The following is a 25,866-nucleotide window of genomic DNA, read 5'->3' as shown; positions in this document are numbered from 1 at the left end:
AGGTATTGAAATTTTTCACAATAATCTTAGTTTTTTAGATGTATGTGTTAAATCAAAAACAACACAACACATGCAAAGACAAATAATTAGTTCTAAGATGTGAATCTGCTGCTTGTTTTACAGTAACAGATCTGACGCTGCATCTGAGAGCGGATGTGAAGTGAGTGCAGCTCTAAAGTCTTTGTCCCATCGAACGAACAATAAAGCGCCGGTGCTTTGATGTGAATCCCCGGCTGTTCGCCAGCGGGTGGCACGTTCGTTTATGCCGGCTTTTATTTAAAGAAAATGCTTGTCAGTCGTCTTTGGAAGGAAACGGGATTAAAAATAGAATGATTGTTTCATGTTTTACCTTTGACTGCATCATATTCATACATCCATACATGCAGAAGTGATGAATTATTGTAAAAATAACAAAAAAATCGTAAAATAACAAAAAGAGAAGCTAGAACTATAGTTATTTTCATAAATGTGTCTAAAGAATCAACAAAAACTGAGAAGTAATCAAATGTCTTCAACACAATCGAGCAGCTAAGAAAATGGACCCCAAACATAATGAATAGTTTTCCTTGTGGCAGAGCATCTGCATTCTCCCTGCTGGCTTTTCCATTTCCATTTGTTTTTGTCTTCCTTCTGCTCTCCACTCCTTCTCCTCCTCCTCCTCTTCTTCATCCCATTGATCATTAGCTTCGACTTCCCTTTGGTGATGGATCATTAACATAATGGCCCTTTAGTCAAATGATCATTATTGAGCTGGAGTAATGGCTGGACGGTTGATCAGTGCTGCTGTTTTCCTGTTCCTTAGCAGAGCTTCAGAACTGGATCCTGCAGGTCCTGATTTAAACAGGACCTGGTGCCAACGGAAAACTCTGTATGATCAAATAAACTTCACATTCATCTGGAAGGTAAAGCATGAAAGGAGCTGCGATTAGACTATAATTAGAATAACTGTTTGGATTATAGTGATTTAATGTTTAGATGGTTATTTTGCACCAAAGTGACTATTCAGAGCTTTTATAGCATTTTAATCAGCGAATGCAAAGTAAAAATCCGAAGACATGTACACCATTACTGGGGCAGTTGAGTGTTTCAGAAATCTATAAATCATATACCCATCTCAGATAAAATCCAACCATCTAAAGTCCCACTCTCATCGTCTTTTGTTCTATTTTCAGTGGTCTTTTTTAGCCAAAATCCAAAAACCTGTGTTGTCTTCTAGGAGACGCTTTCTGCAGAGCGGCTGGGGTGAGCCGCCCATTATCCATCTGCTCTACCACTAGTTTACAGCCCCTCACAACCCCTACCTAACATTACCAGTGCAACAAATATGAGGAGCAATACTAGAGCTGTCCAGGCGCTCGGTTCGGACGAGGCAAACAAAGACGCACACAGATCTAGTCGTCTAGAAGTGGATGCATCAGAATGTAGAGGAGCAAGGAAATAGTTTGCCCTTTGTTTCATTTCTACATAACAAAAACGATCTTTTTTAAATTGCATTTTTCATCTGTTCCTGTTTCACAGCGATTTGAATAAAGAAATACTCAGTGATGCAGTTTTCATCCCAATTTTCTTTTAAAAACGTCCTCCATCAGTAAAAGGGCACAAGGACGTCTTAAAAACATGAGTAATCACCTAAAGGCCACTCACGTGATCATTTTTTGTGCTAGTAGTGGCATTAAGGAAAGCAGTGACTAAAATGGGGGCCCTCCTTTGGGATGATTTTCCACATGGGGGCCCCAAGCCCCCCTGTGACGGTCCGTAGCCCGGATAAAATGCAAGGATGTGTCAGGAAAGGGCATCTGGTGTTCAAAATCTCTGCCAAAGCAAATGTGAAAGCTGAGTCACTGTGGCGCCCCCTGAAGGAAGATGCTGGAAGGTGAACAACATGTTTGAGTTCAAAACCATGACCTTGTCAACAGTATTTCAAACTGGTGAGGCTGAACGAGGAGCCTTTGTTTACAAGTGCAGATCTTTATTAAAATTTTCCAGTGTCTTCACAGGCAAAATGTCAGATTTACATCATTGGGAAACGTATAAATATCAGAGTAAGCGCATGCGAAGTGTTCTTTAAGATGTGTGTGCAGGAAGTGTGTATTCATTCAAAGGACTTGGAGCTGTAACACATCTGGGGGGGGTGATTTTTCATGTCCACAAATATCCTGAGGGGGCTGCAGACACAGCCACGCCTGGAAACCATTGGGGGACTTAACCCCCCAGTCCGACCCTTTAATGCTGAGTGTCAAGCATGGAGGCACTGGGCCCCATTTTTTAGTCTTTGGTGTGACTCGACCGTGGATTTGAACCCACGACCTTACAGTCTCAGGGCAGACGTTGCACCGCAACCAGATTTTTATGGCTTCAATATTCATTTTTCCATTGATGTGAATGTCTGTTTGACCCAGAGATGCAGTTAAAAACTGAGATTGAACAAAATTGTTGTCATTGCGCCTTAGACGAAGAGTCTGTGAAGAAGTTACAAACATCTTTAAATGGTTCTAAGGAAATAAAGGCAATTGTTGGATTTGCATAGATACACTAGAAACACAGGCCAATAAAGACATGTCGTATTCAAACTAAAATGTTTTGCAGGAACAAGAATATTCTTATTTCTATTCTCATTGAGACGGAGACGTGGTTCATTTATTTCCGTTAACTCTCTGTCCGGTCACGAAACGTCAAAAACCTCAAACGTCTTAAAAATATATATTTTCACCATCATCATTTCAGTTTAGACACATCATAGATGAATAAATGAAAGTCTTTTGAGGGACTCCGTAAGTCTGTTTTCTAGCTTACCATTCATGTCCAGATCTCCTTGAAGAGTTTGGATGACACTTTATGGATTTCAAGTAAAACTACAAAATCAGAGACTAGAAAGTATTTTTCAGATTTAAGATTCAAGTCTATTGATTTGTGAGGTGAAACATGCAGGAACAATCTAATATTCTAATATTCATGTTTGTGTAGTTAATATCAGGGGTGAATTGATGAACTGATGGGTAAAAGGGAATTTTTTACAGTGACAGAACTGTAAAACAGAACAGCTGCAGGAATTTAAAGTCTGTTTTTCCAAGAGTAAAAGACACTTTTTTTAATCTCTAAGCTGTCAATCAAATCAATGTTTGTGTTTTTCAAGCTGCTTTTTTAAGGCAATGGATATGATTTTACAGTTAACTGTAACTTGACTGTTGACCTTACTGTTTTAGGATTTGGAAGAATTAGAAAAGTTACAGGGAGTCGTGTTTTAAAAATAAAGTTTGTATATAAACTGTCTTATGTTTGTACATCATGTTTTAATGAAGGTCTGTAGAGGACGTTCTAAATATTCAGTCCAAACTCTTAAAAAAAAAGAAATAGAAAAAAAAAAAGAAACCGTTTTTCATGTAAACATCCTGAGAAGATTAGAGTATTATTTCTATATTGGGTATGGGTAATTGTATTGTTATTCATTAAAATAAATAGAAAAATGCATCTATTGTAGTCTATGCTTTTAATATTTTGTTTTATTTAATTTATAATCTGAAATATTTATTTTAAATCTCTGGTATGAAAGAAAGTTCTTTTCTGTTAAAGGTTTTCATCCTTTTGAACAATGTAAAGATCTGTCAATGTATTTATCTTACATATGAACACAAAGTAAAGACATTAAAAAAGAAAAGCACTATTTATGCATCAAGATTTGACCCTTTTGAGGCTTTTTTTATGGTATCATTTTTCCACTGGATGTCTGCTATTGCAGATCTTGAAGACATTTTTCAGATTATTTCTTAAAAAATGTGCGGTTTGCCTTTCAGAAGCAGTGCTATAAGTTTCTCATGTACTTAACTGTAGATTGTCCGAAGGTAGAATCAGAATCGGGCGCTGAACTACGTCCAGTGGGAGCGTTTGATGCAGCAGGTGTATCATTTGTGCAGATTCTCATACATGTTATGTTGTTGACATTTTTTCTGATGCTCAATCAGCTCCAGCAGTGGAGGAACAAGCAGAACAATGAGGCTGAAAATCACGTTTTTTTTTCAAACCTTTTACTTTTTTTTTTTGCTTCTAAATTTGCTTTTCCCTATTTGCTACCAGTTTTTTTTGTGTTTGAGTTTACAGTTGGTGATATGTCTTCTCAGTCTTTCCAGGTTTTACTGAACTATGGAGTAATGTTGACCTGTATGCGACATGAAGGAGGAATGAACTAAATCATTTCACAACATAGTAACGGGATGGAGCCAGAAAAGGAAGAGCGTCAACAAAAACATGGATTCACTCACAGCCGCATACAGAGTGGGGCACAAAAGTACATTTGAAAATGAGCAGCAGGCTCCAACTATTTTATTGAAGAATCTGATTGGTCAGTTTATAACTTGAATAGCTTGCAATAAATATAGAAGTCTACTGAACTTTGAGGCTGCACGGTGGCGCAGTGGTTAGCGCTCTTGCCTCATAGCAAGAAGGCCCCTGGTTCAAGTCCCGGCTGGGGGACATGAAAAATACATCAATTGGGGACCTTTCTGTGTGGAGTTTGCATGTTCTCCCCGTGCATGCGTGGGTTCTCTCCGGGGTCTCCGGCTTCCTCCCACCGTCCAAAAACATGCTTCATAGGTTAATTGGCAACTCTAAATTGTCCATAGGTGTGAGTGTGAGAGTGCATGGGTGTGTGATTGTGGATGTTCTACCCTGCGACAGACTGGCGACCAGTCCAGGGCATCCCCCCTGCCTACGCCCAAGTAGCCGGGATAGGCTCCAGCAACCCCGTGACCCCGAAAGGGAATAAACGGTTAAGAAGATGAATGAATGAATGAATACTGGACTTTTCCAGTTCTCACATACAGTCAGTTGTGATACGTCAAACACCAACAAACAAAAAACGTTTTTTTTACCCCACTCAGCTGCATATTTTTTTGTATTTTTTTTGGGGGATTTGCTGCATCTGAACACAAACATGATGGAGCCTCACCTGTCGTCCTAGTCAACCTGGAATTTGGAGAATATTTTGACTTCCCAGCTACATGCCTGAGACATTTCTAATCCAAATTTTGTGGATTCGTTCTCATTTAACTTGATTGACCCGACAAAATATGTCATCTTTGATTTTTAGAGGCACTCTCCTGTTGGTCTTTAATTTGATTTTCAAAGTGGATGTGTTCTGTCGCCCCCCCCCCCCCCCCCCCCCCCCCCCCCCCCCCTTATTACACCGACTCAAAGCATCTGTGACAAATCAAAGTTTGGGTAGCAAATTAAAAAGTTTTCCGTCTTTGTCCTGGCCTCTCTCTCTCCATCAGTGACAGCGGTGAGACTGCCAGCGCCGCTTAACTTCACTTCAGTGAGTTTTAACAGCTAATCTGCCAGATGGTGGGCTGTTCTGGTGCCGAGATGGAAAAACTCCCAGGTTAACTTGTCTGAACACGGCCCAAATCAGTGAGCCAGCAGACAGCACACACAGGTGGGAGGCTTTTCTGTGTCCTTTTCTCAAAAGCCTTTGGGACAACAAGCTAAAAACCTAAAACAGCAAGAAAAAGATCAACTACTCTGCCAAAGCTGTGATTCCCAGTCTTTAGTTTCTCTGCTTTTCTCTTCTCTTTTTAATAAAGGATCAATCTTTGCTAGACTTAAAAACATGGGATTTTTAATAATGGCGTGCTGCTTCTCCTGAGGCTAATACTGTCATGTAGATTATATTGCATGTTAGGGGTTTCATGTGCAAACAGCTGCTTTCATCATTGTGTTGAGTCAGGAGGTGTTGTGTCTTTAGCCACAAATTGGAGGATTATGCTTCATGCGGGCAGCATCGCCTGGAAGGCCGTCTGCCACTGGGTTGTAAAACATGACAATGAAGGGAGAAAGGCATCCACAGGATGGACTCTGAGATATCCTTTGCAGTTTTCTCTTTGTGTCGTTTTTTAACAAAAAAAAACGTTCCCAGTGATCTTTCAATTATAAATGACGATAAAAAAACAAAAACCTGTTGTTTTCTTGGACATCAATGCAAAAACAGGCTCCTACAGAAATAAGTCAAAGAAAAATTGTCTTACCAAAAATTTTTATTATAAGAAAATAAATCTAGCACACATTTTTTCAAACCTTTTGCTATTTGAAAAACTTTTTTTGGGATGATATTTATTTCTTTCAAGACAGAAAAGAAGCAATTTTTTCTTAAAACAACAGAACCTTAAGATTCAGTTTATGCATTGCAGTTTCTGCAGGACGGCAGTAGTTCCCTTGAAATTTGCCTTCGAATCGGCGTGGAAAAACCCTGCCTTCCCGTCCCCTATCTAGTTCTGAGAGCTCTCTGTTTACACTCTCCCTCAATAGCTGACAGCCTCTCACAACCCCAAACTAGCATTCTGGTGCACAATATTGGAGCTATCCAGCAGCTCAGATTAGAAAACCCAGACGTTGATAGATCTATTTGTCTGCAGGTGGATGCATCAGAATGGAGCTGAGCAGGGCGCTGGTGGCCCCGCCCAGTTTATTTTCTACGTCACAAATACAATCTTTTTCAAACTGTTTTTTTTCGCCTGCTCCTTTATTCACAGTTTGAATAAAAAAAACTCAGAAATTCTACTTAGAGCCTAAATTTCTTTTATCCATGTCCTTTTATTAGCAGAAAAAGGCCACAAGAACCCGTTAAAAACACAATTTTCATCCGTTTTAAATCACTTTTGCTCTTGTCTTTTTGACTTGGTTGTCAGAAAAAGGGAGAAATGTGAGACAATTTGTGCACAGATTCTCTAAAATCCCTGTTTGTCTTCTCCAGAAGAATTCGACTTTTGTCTCCATAATGAGTTGAGTTGTCAGAAATAAAATCCTGAAATGGAACTGTTGTTGTTCAGAACTGTTAATTCATGGTAAACTTGACGACTTCACCACGTTTGTCCACGTTTAATTGTGTATTAAAACATCCAGCTGTATCAGATCAGCTATTTTTTTTTGGTACTTTGTAGGCTACATACCATAGATTTGTTGCAAACAAACATCCTAAAAACGAAAATATTTTTAATTCAAAATGCACAAAGATGGATTATAGTTTTGATCATTGTGGTTTGTCTGCTTGGTTTGTCTATGGTTTGTCTGCTTACAGTTCTGCTTACAATACAAATAAAAGTTGCTTTGATGCCACATTTTTGCTTATATCTGTACTGTCTTCTAGTTTTCACTTTGTTGTGTAATTTATAATTTATTTGTAATCATTTTATAGTCATGATGAGTAAGGGTTTATTGATTTATATAATTATGGGTAAAATGTTTACAAAGCAAACTTTCATTTTTATGTAAGTGAAATAATTCCAATTGGTGACAAAAATGATCAGATATTCTGTATAATCATTTTCATGCTTTTTTCAATTAAAGTTCTTTATTTCAAACACAAATGTAAATTAACACCAGAGTTTAAAATGGACAAAAAAACAAGAAAAACAAAAAGGAATTGGATGAATAGAAATCTTGTAGGAGACATCTTTTTTTTTTTTTTTTTTGTTAACAACTAATGTTGTGCATATCTCTATTTACAGTTCCCCCCCCCCCCCCAAAACATTCACATTTTTTTATTGATCATTTCTGGCCTTGGAAGGTTCCATTGGTGACATTTTGTAGGTTTTTTTGAATACATGTAAACTTTTGCTTTGTTTTGAACCTTCATGCAATTTGTTCCATAAATTCTCACCACAAATTGATTAAAAAATAAAAGATGTAATTCCCTTAAAAATATATAGAATTTTCTAGTTAATAGTGAAAAAGTAATTCTGCCTAAAGACTGCTGTGTGTGTGTGCTTCATAATGTCGTTACTGTACTTTTTTGGTGTCAGTTTTGGCTTTTCAAAGCTATAAAGATAATGATCCTTTCTTCCCTAATATGAAATTGAGGAGCATTTTTCAGATGGCTGTTCTGAAAAAGCCTGGATGTGAAACTCTTCCCTCTCTGTTAGCAATGTTTATGGTGATGGGGGATTGGCTCTTTTTGGGGGTCTCTAATCCCTTGGAGGGGAGGCTGAGCCCTGATTAGCCAGCAGAAGAGAGCCTCTTGCTGTGTCTTCAGATCACTGCAAATCTGATTTCCTGCAGGTTTAGACTGGGTGTCGCCGTCTCATCCCTGTCTCATCTCCTCATCCTCCCGTATCTCTCTTTCCTCCCACAACCCCTTTTTTCAGCCTCAACCATTCCTCCTTCCTTTTTTTTTCTTGCAAGTCTAGTCCCTTCTAGAATTATTCCTCCCTTCTTTCATGCCTTGCAGGTTTGGACTTTGAGTTGCCACATCAGCAGCGTTCTCAGCGAGGTGCAACAGAAGTAATGGGTAAAAACCCTTCTGCTGATGGCACAGAACGCCACAGAGGCAGACGTCTGTGCTTTTTAATTTTCTGTATAATTAATGATGAAAAGTGGGATGGACCTGCTGGGTTGCTGTCAAGCCCTTTTAACCCAGAAAAGTAGACCAGTAAGGAGGACTGGTATGTCCTGCCAGTGGTTCTGCCTCCATTTCTTTGCTGAAATCATGTTAAATCGAGGTCAGCTCGCCGCTCATACAGACCAGAAACATCTATGTGCATCAAGCTGTCGCACTGCTTGTCCAAGAAGTGTTGACTTTGTTCAAATGTGCACGCCAGCAAAAGTAGGTCTTCTTTCAGACGGACGGTGTCGACGTGCCGATCACACGTCCTCCGTGGTACTGACTGTTTGCAGGCAGACTGGAAACAGCAGGGAGCTTTTAAACCACCAGCTGAAGTGATCTGTCAATCTAATCTTCTAATGAAGCAAAAAGGGAGTAGAATAAAGTTCTGATTGAGATTATTAGCTTTGTCTCTGCTTTACAGTTGCAATGAGCCGATAACACCAAGCTGTTGGGTTTCTCATGTTGCACCTACAGCCATAATTCAAGTATGTTGATGTCAACATGGCAGAAAGTGACGTTTTTTTTACAGAATTCCCTTGCACAATCGCAGTTCATCTTTAGCGGTCTCGCTGTTTGGCAGTTTGTTTTTGTATATTTTTATTTCTTTAATGCAATTTTTTATATCTTATTTAGGCTGTGTCCAAATAACCCCCCCTACTCTCTACTCTAGAAACTAGTGTGGGACTATCTAGTGCCCTGGATTTTAAAGGCAATTCAGACACCATGCTCACTACATTACAGCAACTATGACATCGCAGATTTCCAGAAGTAAAAATGTTATAAATGTGAAAGTTTTACGAGGATTATTTAGGAAAAATCGTGATTGGTTTAAAGAAAAAAAAAAAAATTAAAATACTTTTTATTTAAATTTGCCAATCTAGTGAGCATCGATGCTCACTGGTTTTTGCAAAGACTTTTGGGTAATTTCTTGTACACTCGATTTTAGGATCGGCACTACAAAATGGCAAACAGTGGATGTTAACAGTGGTCTGTGTTCTGCACCCTGATTGGCTGCAGACCATTGTCAATCAATCTCATTCTGTACAGAATGTGTTCAGTTTTCCATCAAATAGATAAATCTTCTTCAACACTGAAAGATTTAAACTTGTGAGAGAAACATTTATAAAGTGTGTTGTGAGGGCTTTTACAGCCTTTAAATGTATGTTATTTGTAAAAAACCGACATTGCTACTTTGCGGATTGTGTCTAATGAAGGTTATTTTTAGAACGTAACTCCCACCATAAACAAGGAAACACTAGATAGTAACTTTTTGGACATTGTTTACTCTGGTCTTTAGTTATTTTTCATGCTGTTAGCTTACTTTGCTACATTTGAATTTATTTTGCTTTCTTCTTATATTTAATTATTAGTGGCTGAATCCTTAAAGTTACAATTGTGTTTATTTTGAAATTGAATATGTAATTCAAAAGATACCATTTTTATCTATTGTATCTTTTCATGTAAATGCAGAGATGTTGCATGCAGATCATTGACGAAACATTAAGCCAAAACATTAATTCGTTAACATTCCTCCAAATTTTATAAAGAACCTTCCTTGCAGCCAGAGTTTTGCAGGGAACCGCTCTTTCATGCTTTTAAAATCCTCCTTGTTCCTCGATGACTTTGAATTAGCACGTCTATTTGAAAAGTTCAGGCTTTAACAATCCCCTTTGGCGGCTGGCTGTTGCGTTGTTTTTCTTCTCGGTCAATCAACTTTCGGGGGTAAAGTGGTAATTGGTTTAACAGAACCTCCTGGATTTTTTTTTTTTTTTTTAAAGAGCTTTAAACCGTAGCCTCCGGGTTTTTCTCTGGAATGCCAGAGATGACCAGGTTATCTCCCATGGTCATTCTTGAAGGTCTGGCGTTGTTTCTTTGATCTCTCAATACTCTTAGGAGGAGTGTGTTCGTCCGTCTGGTCCGTCCATTCCTCATCGTTTGAATCTTTGGTGTTTGTGATTTCTGCAGGCTATCAGCGCATCTGTAACATCTGTCAAAGACGTGATGGAGTGGCAGAGCAGCTTCGCTTAGGCTGCAGAGGTTTTATGTCCTGCAGTCGTCCTGGACTACAAAGACCAGATCGATGCTGGAATTCTTCTTTCTTACTGCACAATTTCGGGAAAATCAAGAAAATTCAAACCAAGTCAAATATCAAGCGAATTTTTTAAATTTTTTTTTTAAATAGTGACGACAAAAAATGGTGACATCACTGCAGATGAATGGGGTTAAAATCCCTTATGGGGCTCAGTAAAAAAAAAAAAGTCAAAAATCAAGTAACAAAACCCAAACACGCGTGTCTGGGATATTCAAAGGACGCTTTCAAATTATTATTGGATGGCCACAGGTCACGGCAACCATTTTGTGGCAAAGCGGGAAATTGGCAATGTTTCCCATTTTCATTCAATATGTGAAAAGAGAACATTTCTTGGGATATCTTAGCAAAATTTCACCCGTGCCACCAAGTCTCTACGACCATGCCTGAAGTGACCTCTAACTTTGAGAAGAGGCTGCGCTCCCGAGTTTAAAAGAAAAATTAAAATCCCTTTAGTACCAGCTACAGGTTTATTATCCTCCCTAGGGATTTGGGTCTATCCCCTCCTAACTCCTTGAGCATCACCGGGAAGCTACTTGGTAAAAATGTCTGATAAAGAAGTTGCAGATTTTGAATTGCGTTAGCATGATGAGCTACAAAAGTGGCATTCACACTTTTTTTTACCAGAATATTGTGAAGATGTACTATATGAGTATTTAGCTTAAGCTGAATGAGACAATATGAAAAACTATAAGAGCATTAAGAATGAGGGCATGGATAAAAAAAAACTCTGTTGCCAAGGAAATGCAAAATTTTCCTTTTGCAGATTCTTATAAAAATTACATACACCTGTTTGTCAGCCCAAGATGACCCAAAAATAAAATGGTTGTTATGGAGATAAAATCAACACAAAGCGCTGGGAGGGTCTGGAAGCGAGCACCAGCGGGCCTTACAGGGACAGTATGACTTTAATTGAGCTTCACGTTAGTGTCTCTCTGACACAAAAAAACAAAAAACATTTCTTATAAATTGCCAATTTTGGGGGGGAAATAAAGTATGTTTAGATTTTGTGTTCTATCAAACTAAAAAGTCTCTGGAAAATTCTCAATAAAACAGCTTTTCCTTTCATATCTTGAAGGAATGTGCGTTTGTTTTGTGTTGTACTGCTTTATAAGTTTCATCTCTATTTGTTTTGAACCGACGTAACAAAAGTTAAACAGGCTATCATGGAAAGAGCAGCCAGTCAGATGCCACTGCAGTGAAAGTGTTTCTCAGAGCTTTCCTGCTGGATTACGGGTGTCATTTTTGTGTCAGAGTTCTTTTGCTGCAGTGACTTTGCTTTTGGACAAGTGAGCCGTTTGGAGCCTTTAGAAGCCGTCTCACTACCTCAATGTCTGGAAATCTGCCACACGGAAACACAGCTATTGTGTTTTCCTTATTTTTGTAGCAAGGTTAAAGCAGATGAAGGATCTGTCTCCATCTGTCCCTCCGTCTTTCTCCGACACTGAAAGAAACTCAGCCGGGAGACTCTGGGGAGTTACAGCATCAGAAAAGCAAGCAGGTTTATGTTTTTCAGGCAAAATTAGATTCTGAAAATGCAATGACATTCATAGAAGTCTCTTTTCCCAATTGTTGGTTGGATTTAAAGTAATAAGTGAATATCCGTAGCAGAGAAGCTGAAGTGGTTTGAATGTTATTTGAAGGTACAGGTGATGCCGGCTTTTGGGTTGTTCTGACTCGAAAAGGGGTCATGGAGAAGAGCAGCTGGTTCAAGGTGTTCAAGTTGTGTTTTGCAGTTCCCTTGAGGCTTGTGGAAAATGGAATAATCAATTCTCATTGGTGTGGTAAGTGTATCATAAAGTGTACATGAGGCTAATTAAAGTACTTACGATGTACGGGGGAGGCTGTCGTACCCTTACGCCAAACTCTAGTTGTTGGTAAAGCCTTACTGACAAGTGGCCTTACGGCTACATAAGGTTGCATCTCACCTACTTCACTCTTCCTTTGCGTGTTTTATGAGTACTTGTTGTGACCTGTCACTAGCAGGAAATAATAGTAAAAAATGTACATGAACATTTTGGCTCCGCAGGCTCTCTGAGCGGTTTGAGTTCAGTTTCAGTTTTCTTTATTTCTGATGGATCCACTTGTAGACAAATAAATCTACGTACTGAATGTCTTTGTTTTCCCCGTCTGAGCTGGTGTCTATATCAAAATAAAGATGGATAGCTGGATACCTTTGATATTGTTTGCTCCCATCTATTGCACTGCTTGGGGGAGGCAATAAGTTTGTTGGAGAGTTTAATTAAAGGAATAATGGAAAATAAGGAAATGAGGCTTACTCTGCACCAAAGGTCCCGCCCACAAATCAGAGGTGAATTTGTTAGGAACTCTTGCTGCTCTGCACAAACTATGTTCTGGAAAATGACGAAGGTTTTTTGATTTTTCCTAAAAATGGGAAAACCATAATCCAAAGACCAAACTTTCAGGATCAAAACATGATCGGAGCAAGACTTTTAAAGATAACTATATTATATTACATTACATTACATTACATTACATTATATTGAACCAAAATGCAACAAATTAGAGCAAAAAGAAAGTGAAGTAATACTACGACCGTGTTTGTGCAGAAACCCCCCACGGCTCCTACAAGGTTAAAGAAACCCTTAGTTTGGTGCCAATTCAGGTCGCTTTATTCCTGTGGGATTCCAGTGAAGGACTTGAATTACCTTGAGAGGTCAGTATGAGCCAACTTCAATTGTATTCATAGACTAAAGATGTATGAAATGCAAATACCCGGCGCGTTACAGCAGAAACAAAAGCTGCATTCACACCGCAGGCCATAGTGATATAAATACGCTTTATTAACTTTTTTTGGCTGTACCAAAAGATTATTTCAATTTCAGTTTAAATCATCCAAGTAAATATGTTTTTTTTTTTTTTATCCAGGTTATTCAAAATGGTAGATTGGACTATTGTATCTTTCTCAATCTGACTCGGTCCGTACCTGTTGGCTACATTTATCCTGCTTCAATGTCACCCATGTTCATCACTCATCATACATCCCCATTGATGGGAAAACTAGGCATTTCCAAACGGTCTTCTCCAAATCTTCATGTTTTGAATCTTTGGATTCTACTTTTTTTCCACAACAAACAAACAGTTAAACCACAGATTGAATCAATTTTTGGAAAGCAACAGTTAATTCATGTGGGTCTCCTTAAGCCAGTAGAATCTGATGAAAGCCGGATCGAGGAGGAAAACCTGAACACCTGAAATCTTTAGCAGCAGATTGGAAATGTTCTGTAGGAATTCTGCCAAAGTTGAGGGTGTGGGAGCTTCCCGTTTCACTCTTGGCCCTACCTCTTGAAAAGGAGGACTAACGGGTAGAGGGGAAAATGAAAGAACTGGTACCGGTAGGACTTCAACAACACGCTCTCAATTTTCCCGCCTAAAGCAAATCTAACTTCAGGCTACCATTGATGTCCCAGGAGAATCTGAGTAGTTTGATCATAAAAATGAGCTAGAATTGAACAGAACTTTTCAAACGTCTTATTGTACTTTCAAATGTAAATTATTAAACTCCTAGAATCTACATAAAAATCCTAGAAAAGTGGTGAAATGAACACAGAAGCACCCTATTGGACAAAAAAAAGCAGGTTTGTGGTCTTTGCTAAAGTACTATATAGGCTGGTTGTTAAAAGCTATTGTGTGGGGAAAATTTGGTCAATTTTAATCTGGATTTAGCTGACAATCAAGAAAAAAAATGATTACAGGAAAATGATCTAATCCGGCTATTCTCATCAGCAATGTTGATGCATTTCTGATCAGCTGGAGGCTTTCCAAAAGCAGGACTATGGCTGGGGTTGAGACATCTACTTTAATCTCTTAGAAGCAGAAGAAACAGATCATAGATGAGAGGATTACACTGGATTCATGCATGCCAGATTATCTTCTGCTCCGTGTTTTAGTGTGTGTACACTCAGACGCAAAGAGGGATGGAGATTTTTATAAAAAGTCAATCCTCTGTATGTGTATTTCTTGGAATTTGAGTCAAAATCTGCTACCATTTTAACCTTATTATGCTTTTTAGTGCACATCTGTGTGTCAGCAGGATTTGTCAGAGTGGTGATTTTAGGTCAGCACCCCATATGTACAAATTATGAATGTTACCACCCCTTGTTGGCAATAAATTCCAAACGGTTGTAAATATTCCTGTTAGACCAGGGATTATGGGTTTTCTTTATGACACTGGTAGATCCTAAGCGAGGATTTGGCACCAATATCTGTTGGTGTTTTACAAACACATCATTTGAGGCTTTAACGTATTTGTGTGTTTGTGTGTAGTCAGAGACTCTCATCTGCGATTCCACTAATTTCCATTAGATTAGATCTTTGTTAGGATTGAAACGATGCCATTTTTTCTGTCTAAAATCAAGTCTTTTTCTGTAGTTTCTTCTGTAAAATGTGTTTGGATCTCTTTGTTTACAAATACAGAATTTAAGTTGTGCACTTGCGCACCATTTTTTAAAAGCTTTTTAACAAACTAGTTTGCAGAGAATCAGAGATCAGAATATGCTTTAATTGAACAGTCGAGGTGATTCCTTCAGGCAGTGATGGTCGCAGAATCAAAATAACTTTTTTATCAAACCATAGGAGCTTTTTACTTCCTGACAGTCAGGAGAATTCAAATCAATGGCTTCTTTTAAGGTTTTAAGTTGTTTTTTTTTTTTTTACAACTGATTCCCCTGTTGACAGAAGCAGCAGACACGCTCTAAAACATCCTGACAGAGAGGCGGTTTGGTTTTCCTTTTCCTTTGCTTCATGTATTGGATTTCCAGTGTGAAGGAAATTGTCGACGTCAGTGTTGAAATGAAAATCCTTCAAACCTACTGTCAGGTCTTCATTAGAGATGAGGGGATAAAACAAAGCTCAGTCCAGAGGAAACAACTGAAAGGTTCTTCACAGTGGAGTGTTGGGGGATTCTGTCACTGGTTTGATTTTACGAGTCATAAATATTTATACATTTACAAAATTTAAAAACTCACACATTTTCACAATCGATGTTTTTTTGTTTTGTTTTCCAATATGGCTGGTTTATTCAAAAAAACAGGGTTCAGGTTTTGTAAATGCTGAACCCTGGAGAACCCATAAGGTCAAATTTGTATTTTTTTGGCTGTAGTAACTTTCTGCCACTCAAAAATGATCAGTCATATTACCTAATTAGGAAAGTGGTTATTGGGTTCCTAATGGGGTTAATCTGTGTTGAATTTATAATTTGAGCTTTTAGTATTTTCATCCTCATCCATCAAGAAATGAGATTGGGATAAAACTCCTCATATATTGAGGAAATAATCAATACTCAAATCCTACATTCCACTGATAATTTGAAGCCAACCTTTAAAGGCCAAATGTTGTAGTTACCCAAATGACCACTGGAGGCTGGTTTCCAAGAAGAGCAGTTACCCAGAGACTCCCATCCTAAAAAGTTTAAACTTTTACATAACCAAACCCTGTATATAGTAAACCTCAATACATCATTTCATTTAATATAATTGTTGTGTGTGTGTGTTGTGCCTTCCCTTGGAAAACAATAGTACTCTGTTTTACTTGAGTATAAGTATAGCAAGTATACTGTTAGGGCTGGATTGATCAAATCAATATAATCAGTCTGAATCAATCCAAGCTTAATTGATCAAAACTCGATTCATTAAAAAGTCCCGCCCATTTGTTAGCATGGCAGCTCCACTTCAGGCGTCATTTAAACTATTAACAAGTCTATGGATGTGTTTATGGCAGAGATACAAACACAACAGCAAAATAGAAGTGATATTATGCACAGTCCCCAGCAGAAGCAACACCCTCATGTGATGATGTCATCAGTGTCATCCACGGTCGGATCGATTTCCTGAGCTGCTAACAAATCAGACTCAAATATGGTCAAGTTCTGAAGGAAGCCAACTTGATTCTCCTCTTCAATTAAAAAAAAACAAAAACATTTTGAACTCTTATGTTTTAGATGTTTGTGGACTTTTTATTTTAATGTCATTCGTTTAGGAAGATGCTTCTTTCGTGGTATTTTTACTGGAAACACCATTTATAATCAAACTGAACAAAAACCTCGAAATTCTCACAATTAGGGCAACTTGCTTAAAATATGACCTCAGGCTTGGTGCATGCTGGAAATCGTGTGCAGGTATACACTCGTCCCTCTTCTTGGTGATTGATCTCTTTTAGCTGACCGCTGCTCAGCAGCGACGGAAGACTGAGCGGCAGATGGAAAAAGCACCGAGCTGCGACAGTTCCATTCTGCTGGAAAGGGATCAAATCTGAGGAGGGGGGAGTTATCTGAGATTTAAAACCCGCTGCAGACAGAGCTGTTCAGTTAGTCACTGTTATCGTTTACCACAATGAAGGCTGCTGACAGCGACAAGCCAGCGAACACAACGCAGACGGTTCTGCTGACAGCAAGGAAATTATGAAAGGACATCTTGTTGTCTGGCTGAACCGTGCCGGGTTTTATGCAAACGGAGATGTGACATTTTTAGGGTTTGCTAAGTGCCGCAATCAGAACCAGTTTTGATTGTGGCACTTAGAAATAAAACTAGAAATATGGCATGCAGCCATTAAAAATAGTTCTGTGGCAATATATAGATTTTAAAGCGTTTTCCAGTGGTCTTTTAATTATGATGATGCTGTTTTTAGCCAAAATTTTTTAAAAAAAACTGGCCTTTTCTAGGACATAGTTTCTGCAGAGCGGCAGAAGATCATTACTTCTGAGTTGTGGGCAGGACCATCAATGCGAAACAGCAACCCAGCCCCCGTATCCCCTCGCTGCTGCTGAGAGCTGTTTGTTCACACTCTCTCCCGATAGCTTACAGCTTTCCAAATGCAACAAAAATGGGGAGCAATATTAGAGCTATTGAGTCAGTTTGGAGCCAGATGCCAACTCAGACGAGGAGAACAAAGCCGTGGTTGGATCAGGTCGTCTGTAAGTTTCCACGTCACAAATACGATCTTTTTTCAAACGGCATTTCTTTCGTCTGCTCCTGATTCACAACCGTCTTCTAAGACTCAGAAATGCAAGTTCATGGCTAACCCTCTTAATAAATGTCTTCCATTATCAAAATAATGCCAGAAGAATGTCATAAAAACACATTTTTTTTATCCGAGTGGGACTTTAAAGTGACACTAGAACTACACACGTTTGGAGGACAAGGTTGTTTTTTGGTCAACATGACAGAAAAAAAAAGTACACGCAAATATAAGAATGTACTCAACCTCTCTTTTCCTCTCACAAGATGATTGGAGTGAGTCTTTAAAAATGTTACTTTGTGGGGTTACTTTTTCGTATCTTATTGTTGTATTTTAGCTGATCTGCATAGTGTTTGCAGTCAAGCAATAAAAACATTGTCTCTTTTTGTGCCGGAGTTATCTGTTTTACTGCTTTTACTGAAGTGCAACAGATGATTCAGCTTTATTTTCATTTGCTTCAAATTTCTGGTTTATTTCCTAATTTTTCCAATTGTAGCTAAACACATTTTCCCCATTTGTGCATTCGGGATGCCACGATCTTAGTTTACAAGCACAACATATGTTACACCATTGAACCTAAATGTTGGGATATCCCTACTGCATACCATTACCATTAGTGCATACCATAATGTTATTATGCTAAAGTTACTAAGGATTTGTTATTGTTTAATGACATTAATTTGAGCCAATTGAAATTTTTTTCTCAATTGTAACTTCCTTTAAGCAAATAAAAAAAAAAAAGATCAGTTTTTTTGTTGTTGTGACACATGTGTGACTCAAAAATCAAAGTTTGTATTAGATTGTTGAGAAGGTGCATCATTGCATCACTATATTGTGCATTCACATCTTCATCTTTGTACTTGCAGCTTTTATTTTGAAAAGCCAGTTTGGCTATCATATTTGTAGTTTTTTTTTTTTTTTAAGAGGTTAAATGGCAAAAATCATCAATGAAATCTGAAAATGAAACCTGAATGCGAATATTTTATCATTTCTTTGGTAATAAAATATAAATACTCTATAATCACAGCTCCTGAGTCAGTTTTTTTTAACTTCTTTTGTGTTTGTGAGAATAATTGAGCCTTAAAAGCTGATGGGTATTTTGATTCTGATCTGACGTTTTTACCCTTTGTGTCTGCCTCCTGCCCATCTGCCCATCTGCCCGTTCAAAGTGTGAGAGGACAGGACTTCAAATGAGTCTGTCCAATGTACTCTCTGCTCTGTAAAAATGCAGTAATCTCACAGCCTGTTGACCAACCATGTGGCTGGCTCCGCCCCACCCCTTAATGATTATATGCAGCTGTGTTGGGAATTATTTGGCCTCTTTAACCCGGAAGCCACGACCCCGTGCGTTTGGACATGGAGCTGTGAATCTATACGTCCCCGAATGCTGTTGGTGCCGCATTTTAATTCAGACCTTTGACCTTACAGCCTCACTAAGATGCTCCGCTAAAATTAATGATGTTGGCTTCACTTATCTCAGTTTGTAGACACTTTCACCTCTCGCTGAGACAAAGTCAATAGTTGGAAGGGAGACAAACTGGATTTATTCTTTTTTTTTATTAACCTATTTTTAAAGCATTTTCTTTTGCTGCTATTAGTTGTATCTTAAAACATGTTTGTGCAAATGTTACTTATTGTGCGTTCTGAAGTTTAGTCTTCGAGGTAAACTGAGCTCAGTCATGGTGCAAAAAATGTCCTTTTTCTTTGTTTTTTGTCCATCCCCCCTGTTCCTTTATGTTTTTCATTACTCCTGCACTTTTCTATGAAACATAACTGCAGATTGGAAATGCATGCATGCATGCATTATCTGACCAGCTTTCCTTTGTCTAGAGATTTCCAAACAAGTACAAAAGAAGATTAACCACAAATTTGGTTTTATATTATAATTAAAAGCCATAATGTTTTTCAATGGATTTTTTTAAAATAATAAAGTACATTTTATTACTGGAAATGAGACATCATCGTATTATCTAACAGCAGCAAACTTATCTGACACTTTGACAGAAACGGAGGTAAAACCCTGCTGTGATGATGACATTAAAGTGATGACAGACTTTGAGCTTAAGGACGTTTATTTGATGAGTTATGAAGACGCTGAGATGCATCGTTGTGTTAGAAAAAGTCTTTAATTATGTTGTCAGGATAAAGGAAATCAACGTGAGCGGAAACAAACAAACAACACTTTCATTTGACTTGAAACAGACCAAGAAAGTAGGAAAGACGAGAACATAAAGAAAAGTCAAAAGAAGGGTCTCAAAAGTGTTTTTAAAAATGAGAAAATCCAATTACTGGAAAACAAAAATGAAAGATGAACATATGGAGAAAATATGGCAGAACAAGTTTAAAGTTTATTGAAATGTCATATATGTTGGCAACGTCGGTGGGAAATGAATAACCAAACTGTCAGAGTAGAATGAGAAACTACTATTTCAATAAAGACAAAATGATAAAATAAAAAAAAATCAAGCAGATGGCAGAAAGAGGAAAGTGGAGAGAGAAGATCTGATCATTCGTGGCCTAACCACCGTTCGGCTCATTAACTTCTGTTGCCGTGGAAACTGCAACGGGAGCCGGAGTGTGATTAGGGCAGACGTGTTGGACAAATCGCATCAGAGATAACGTGACCTTTTGTGGAATCCTGGCCTGAGAACGGAACGCGGTTCTGGGGCCCGGCTCGGAGGACCGCAGGTCCAATACCTGCAGGGAGGAACTCCGGATCTCACATCACCTTTGGGTGAAAATCGCTTTGCAGATTGATGGCAGAAGATTTAACAGATTAAATATCAGCGATGTATAAAATGTTCAGTTTAGTCCATCATTATGATGTCACCAAACTGTACCTGATGACCTCTGCTTGTTGAGCTCTGCTCTTACGGGTGAATGTGGGCAAAACATGGGCAAATGTGCTCACAGGTGGCCCGCACGAAATGTTAAGGTTGTAGACCACTGGATGAGCCTGTATAGAGAAAATATTTATTTATTTATGTCTACGGGCATGCTTTGAACAACAGGTTGGGTAGCCAACACCTAAACCACAGGACGCATGAGTGCCTGTGAGATTTTTCATTTCTTTGGTCTCCCAAACTCTGCACACTGCACAAAGGGCCCATTAGTGTTGTTCACGTTACAAGCCTGTTGGAAATGAGGAAATTAGTCAGAGTGTAGTTTGTGTGGACATCCTACAGGTGCTCTACTGTCACCTGCACACCCTATGTGTGCGGCATTTGCGGGCAGTCAGTAAGGGACCAGTAGGGACCACGCCTCTGACTGACGTGTGGGCATCTCATCACACGTACATCACAAGTTGGTGTTACTTCCACGACAATGGTAGGTTCCATTTTCATGACGTCCCTTAAAGACCCACTCCCATGAACATTTTTGGGTGTTTTTGTTCTTGTGACATTTTTCTGATGATGGAGGACATATCATGGTTGGGTTGAGGTTTGTCCACGACTATTGCAGGCGCGCTCATGGCTCACCATGACCAATACGAGCTCTGCATCCCCGGTCACAGAAACTACTGAGGGTCGGTCGGTCTGGGCTTGGATTTGAGGTGTAGACTTTTTGCCTTTGTCTCTTCCCTGCCAGGCAGGTTCTCGGGGAAACTTGGAAGGCACAGTAGACTGTAATGTAATCAACAGTTACATTAACATAACGGTTAACGGTATGTTTTTGGTTGGAGTTGGGATGGTACAACTGTCACGGTGCCCAGTGGAGAGCTCACCATATAAGATAATCTTTGGTAGGCGATGGTCATGTAGTCTTGAGATGTGCCCCGCCCAGTTGAAGCCCCGCGAAGCTGTGCCTGTAGCAGCAAGACTTCAGTACTAATTGTTCCTGCTTGCTTAAGGACCTTGACTTTTGTGTTGAAGTCATTCCAGTGGATGCCTTCAACATTGGTGATGATGGAGGACTTATACATTTTTTAGTATTTCGTTACTCAAATTGTTGGGAGTCAGGAGTACAAAAATGGAGTATGAAAAAGCCTGTAGTTGTGACGTGAATAATATGCTGGGCTGGTCACACGCTCCCTGCTGTAAGCTAGCGGGAGAGTGCGTAAACAGAGAGCTCTCAGCAAAGGAGAAGGAGAGCAGGGTTGCTCCATGGCAACAGTCCCGCCCACAACTCTGAGGCAGATTTTTTACGAACTCCTGCTGCTTTGAAGAAACTATGTCCTAGAAAACGACTGATGTAAAAACAAGGGCATATTCATGATAAAAAGATCACTGGGATCGGTTTGAAAATTTATCAAAGATGATCAAAGCAAGTTTTTAGGATGCAGCTCTTCCTCTCTCCGACTTTCCACGGGCCCGGACCAGCCTAAATCCTGCACCACCAACACCTGTAAAGGTGCATGTGACTAAAGCCTGGAGCGTTTCACTCCTTCATTTCTGTTCCATAAACTGAATGTGCTGAAAGAAAAATGCTGCCTTCCCTGTTCGTTTTTTTTTCTTCCCTCAAGCAAACTTTCCATCCGTCTTATAATTCAGAAACTGACCAAAGGGCGGAAAACGAAACCTCAAGTCTGATTTGCTTCAGTGCTAAAAAGAAAAATGGTTGGTGAGGTTAAAGTAATTCTGGAGTGCGGTCTGAGTTATCACACTTCTGTTCCCACAGCTAAGAGTTTTGTTTTAAGGTCTTGAGGGGAGAACTGAGGCTCAGCTGGAACTTCCTCTCTTTTTATCACCTAAATCTTTTCTTTTTCCACTTTTTAAAGCCCTTGTTTGCTACTTTCTGTACTCCCTTTGTTCTAATTTTCATACAACCGTTGCATAACCCTTTCTGCTTAAGAGTATTAGATCTGTGTTCGGGACTAATGATTATGCAGAAGTTAGTGGGTGGTTTAAGAGCTGTTACATGACCCATAAATCCTAGCTGCCCTCCTGAAGTTTGAACCAATTTTAGACCATTTGGCTCCCGCTTATTTAAAATGTTTCATTTGTCACTTTCCCCCCTCCACAAAGCATCAGTGTGATGCCAATAAAGCTTTCAGGCATCTGGGATTGGTACAGATTATATAAATGTATACATCTGGAAAGAGGAGGGTCAAACAAAGAGCTTTGGGGGTGGGTGGGGATGTATAGATTAAAACAGCTGTTAAATTAAAGTAGAATTGAAAAAGGTGGAAGGTTAAACTGAATAGGAGGCGGCAGAGACAGATAAAGATGTTAAGTAAATGTCAGCGTGCTGGTGCTGAAAGTAAATCCATCACAGCCCAGCAGACGCCGACGTTCACAGAGGATTAACCCCCAAAAGATCAAATGAGGGATTAGTGCAGGACCAACAGATGAAAATCTAACTCAGCCTATTTGCTTCCGTGTGCGTTTGTGGGAGAAATGGATGATGCGGATCTGAGTTGTTGTGAAGCGGTGTCATATGTTCGGTGAGTAAAACTCCAACAAAGAGAAGGAAAAGTGAGTGAAAAACACCATTAAACATATTTTTACCACAGTTTCCAATGACTACCTTCTAAGAATATCACTACATCTGAGTCTTTCTGATGTTATTGTAAAGTTCACTTTTCATTTGAATGAAGTTATAAATGAAAGCTTGAATATTAGCAGGTAAAAAAACTTTTTTTAAATACCTAGCAGTAACTTTAATTTACAGGACTGTTTGGTAAAATTTCTGTTGATATATTGTTCCATGATTTTCTATGGCAGCTTTATTTTTTAGGGGTTATGATGCTGGATTAACCAGATGCTACGTTACTTTCGTCTCTTTCTAAACTAGACCAGAGAAAACTTTAACCTCAGAAAACCCAAGAATACATTTTTTCTGGACTTTTAAAGTTAATTTGATGATTCTTTTATTTATTTTTATTTTGGATTCCAGTCATTAACAGCAGCCAAAAGAATAAAAAAAAACAGATTTAAAAAATATGTACAAAAAAAAGTCTATATACATTAAATAAAATGGCTTCAATGTTGGATGATACAGACGTGATTGGAGATCCTGTGCCATGTTCTGAGCGTAGGGCGTGGCGGTCTGAAAGCAGCACGTTTTGAACGGCACAATGTTTCAAAGTTCAGAGTTCATATAAAGCAGTTTCTGTACACTTTTCTGTTCTGTGAGGAAAGTTTGTCAAAAAACCTGTTTGTGACATAAACAATGATGGGAACCACTGCTCAAGACTAAAAGCTGCTCCAATGGGAGTAAAAAAAACCAAAAACAAAAAACAACCTTTTTCACATAATTAAACTTCTTCTTCTTCTTGCTTTTATTTCTTTGGCCCAAATTCTCAACAACAGTGGTCTTTGTAACTTTGTAACCGCTTCACAACAACATCATTTGTAACTTGGTAAACGTTCAAATGATCACCTTAAAGACCCACTCTGATCATCTTTTGACCTATTTTTTTAGGACATATATTCTGCAGAGCGGCAGGAGTTCATTTGAAACTCACCCCTGAGTTGTGGGCGGGACTGCCTTCATTTCCCATCACCCCTTTGTTTAAAGTGTCACCCGCTGGCTTACAGCTTATTTCCTTATTTTCTATGTCACAAAGAAGCTCTTTTTCCTACAGCCCAGAAATTCAATTTGAAGCAAATTTTCTGACCATATGTCCTCCATCATCAGAAAATACCACAAGAACGCGTTTTCTTCAGAATGGGACTTTAATAAAACGTGACCAGACAATAGTAGATCATTAATTAGATGTTTATTTTGAAGGTCTCACATTGAAATCTGGAATAAGCCGATCGGTCACTCTATCAGACCATTCGCCGCTCGATGAACAGCGGGTGGGTTTGTTGGAAACTTTACTCGCCACTTCCTCTCACCAAAAGGTCGGGACTGCTCAGATTAGCCAGCTGAGCTGCTCTCTTTGCTTCCAGTAGATGTTGGAATAAAGATTGAGAGTTTTTCAGTTCAGTTTAGTCCACAGTTTTAGACACGGATGGATTGTTTCCCTTTTTTTTTTTCCTTCTTTCCTCATTCTGTTGTACATGTGGCTCCACGCCTCCTGGTCTGTTTTTCTCCCATGATCCTCCTCTGTTTGACCTCCTTTAGATAGGTTGCCTCTAATTGGCGACTGCTCGTCCTAAAGGCTCTCATAACCTTGTTATGGAAGGTTAGCTCACGCAGAAGAGTTCTGCTGCCGCTTCGCTAACAAGCTGGTGTTCTTTAATTAAGAGGAGGAGGGATAACAAGACACGGAGGAGGGAGGAGGGAACGGCGCTAACCGCTCACTTGTTGTTCTGACAGTCTACCATGCATCCCGGGGAAGGCTTTGCTCTCATCTACATGTTTCTAGTGTTGGAGAGACCTTCTGATGATGAGGGACACGTCTCAGTCATTATTTGTGTCTTCCCTTCTGCATTTCAATCCAATGTGAACGAGTGGAACTCTGCCAAGTTGTTTGTAGTCCGTCAAAGATAACTGTGGCGTGGATTGGACTCGAGCCAAATGTCAGCTGATTTAATTTCCCTAGATCTGGATTTCTGCCACCAGATCAGATCTGAATCCTCCAGAGAGCCCTTCTCCAAACCTCACAGTGAAGAAATCCAATTAGCTCCTGAACATGAAGTATTCCACTCGGCAGCAAACGCTATTGCTGTCTTTGTGTTCCATGTGATTTTTTTTTTCCCTCTAAATATTGTTCAATGACATTTCAGTTGGAGCATTTTAAACACAGTTTCCATAATTTTATTACAAATGTTTGGATTTTAATGCAGCTTCCGACATAAACCCGCGTTGTGCTGACAGTTTGCGAGGCTAAAGGGAATCAGATTTACTTAAAACAGAAACATTCGACTCATTACCTGGTTCCAGCGGTTTATTTTTGAAGATAGATGGAAAAAAAACACATACCTTATATGAATAAATCACAACAGACATAACTGAGGGAAAACAGGCATGTCTGTTGACATTAAGGCTACAAAGATAGTTTAAAAACATGAAAAAATCCACTCAAATGTTGACGATTAATTGAATTATTTTAATGAGTTCACATGGCGACATTTCAAAACAAAGGCTCACAATTTTACTACAAAAGGGAAGCTGAAACTCCGCCTTTCAAAACGCCAATCAAAAACCAAGAAACTCAATCCTCAAACACTGAAGATGTCGACGGCAACATCTAAGGAACACAATACTGTTTGGCATTCCATAACTCTTCAGCTTTTCATATCGGCTTTGCACCGATGTGAAGATTTAACACTTCTATACTCTAAAGGTGGGTTACGCTTCCTCTTCCAGTTCAGTACTTCCAGGGTATTGAAGTGGTACTTATATAGTACTTTTGTTGTACCTACTGGGTACTTTCATGGTACTTGCTGTGTATTTATGTGGTACAAGTTCCACAGTTAAATCTCCACTAAAACAAAAACCCAGGTTGGGCTGTTTTTAACCCAACCTTTGAGGCTAAAAACATTTTCAGGGTTACTTTAACCCAGAAAAAAACAAAAAACAAAAATTGGGTCCAAATGAA

At 39.0% G+C, this 25,866-nt stretch overlaps 1 protein-coding gene across 2 annotated transcripts in view; it reads left to right on the top strand.

Moving 5' to 3' along the window:
* Nucleotides 1-25,866, top strand: part of LOC101160329 (semaphorin-6D) — a 171,492-nt gene that overhangs the window by 68,938 nt on the left and 76,688 nt on the right. The gene's annotated exons all lie outside the window — the stretch shown is intronic.

The sequence above is a fragment of the Oryzias latipes genome, chromosome 11 (assembly GCF_002234675.1).
Source record: "Oryzias latipes chromosome 11, ASM223467v1".
In the NCBI taxonomy this organism is placed as follows: Eukaryota; Metazoa; Chordata; class Actinopteri; order Beloniformes; family Adrianichthyidae; genus Oryzias; species Oryzias latipes.
This window is presented reverse-complemented; position numbering and strand designations above follow the sequence as displayed.